Source organism: Apium graveolens, chromosome 9 (assembly GCF_009905375.1).
Source record: "Apium graveolens cultivar Ventura chromosome 9, ASM990537v1, whole genome shotgun sequence".
In the NCBI taxonomy this organism is placed as follows: domain Eukaryota; kingdom Viridiplantae; phylum Streptophyta; class Magnoliopsida; order Apiales; family Apiaceae; genus Apium; species Apium graveolens.
Genome location: NC_133655.1, coordinates 130,197,557 through 130,199,062, shown reverse-complemented (window position 1 = coordinate 130,199,062; position 1,506 = coordinate 130,197,557).

Here is a 1,506-nt window from a genome sequence, read left to right as displayed (position 1 = left end):
TTTAATGGGCAATTAGTATTATTTTCAACCATTAACAGTTGAATTTTAAAATACAATATTGTAAAATAATTTTTGAATAAGCTGCCTCTCGTACAATTCTTTAGATATATAACTATTAATAAAAAATAAAACAAAAAATTAGAGAAACCAGACTGAAATGCATACATAAACACGCATTAGTTCAATGTTTTCATACCTAATACAAAATATGTAACTTGATATCATAAAACATAGGCCAAATTTTAAAGTTTGAGACCAAACTAACACATGCAAAATTAGAAAAGTTCTTAGGCAAAATAATCGTAAGCTAGGATCTTCAGCTAAAGTGGGAAGCGATATTCCAGGTCGTCTATATGAACATCATTGTCATCTTCGTCCACCTCCATATGATCTGAGCGCGTATCCTGTGGTTAAGAATAAAAATCTGATTAGACTACACTGTCAAAACAATATACACACAACTTTTTAATCATTTAAAAGAATCTATATCTATATCTTACTATTAAATCTATATCTATATTTTACTATTAAAGCCAAACTACAGGTAATCTGTAGGTCGGTTCTTTAAGCCTAAAGCAGACTACAATAATAGTTTGGATTTTTATATTAGCATAATATAAAGACTGAAATGTAATTTTTGGCACAATACTAATGGAAAAACAGTCAGGTGCAGATATATCAGATAAATGAGATTAATTGGAAAAACAGTCATGTCTAGATAGCTAAATAATAATAATAATTTATATTATTACCTATACAATAATCTTTTTATAACGCTGACAAAGAGGAGAAGTCATGTGTGATGCTATTTGAATGTACTCTTCCCATAAAATTTTAGAAGAGAGATTCTCTCTGTTTGGATAAGCACGAGCAACCAATTTCTGCACCTGTTCGTCAAGTTTAGCACGTGTAGCCTCGATCTCCTCTATTGCTTCAACCATATTAGTCACATCTGTCAGAACCTTCCCGATAATAGAATATGCAGACTTTGGAATGCGCTTTGGGATGCAGACCAGAGAAGATTGAGAAGTGGTATATTTGGAAACTTCATCAATTCCAACAAGTTTCGTGAGGGTATGGCGCGGGAACATTTTAACTTTTCCCTTCTTTGGTGGACAAACCTCCAGCAATAGTTCAACATCACGTTTTCTTTGGTTGGCTACACATAGTGGTGCATCCTGAGAATTCCCCTCTTCACGCTCCACGACCTCCTAAATTATATAAAAACCAGGGATATACGACTCAATTATTTAACACAATATTTCCCTTAATGCAAATAAGAAAAATTGAAATTTTAGGCTACATTATGCATAAACATGTAAATAGACAGGGATGATGATATATCGATAAAAATCAAGAAAGCAAAAAAACAGTATAACCATAAATTTAAAATTTCTTATCAATTGTCGAGATAATTAATATAAATAAAGGCAGCTTGCAGGGTTGATTCCAAAATGCCACTAATGAATTCACAGGAGCTAAGTCACTGATGTCCCCCTCTGGACC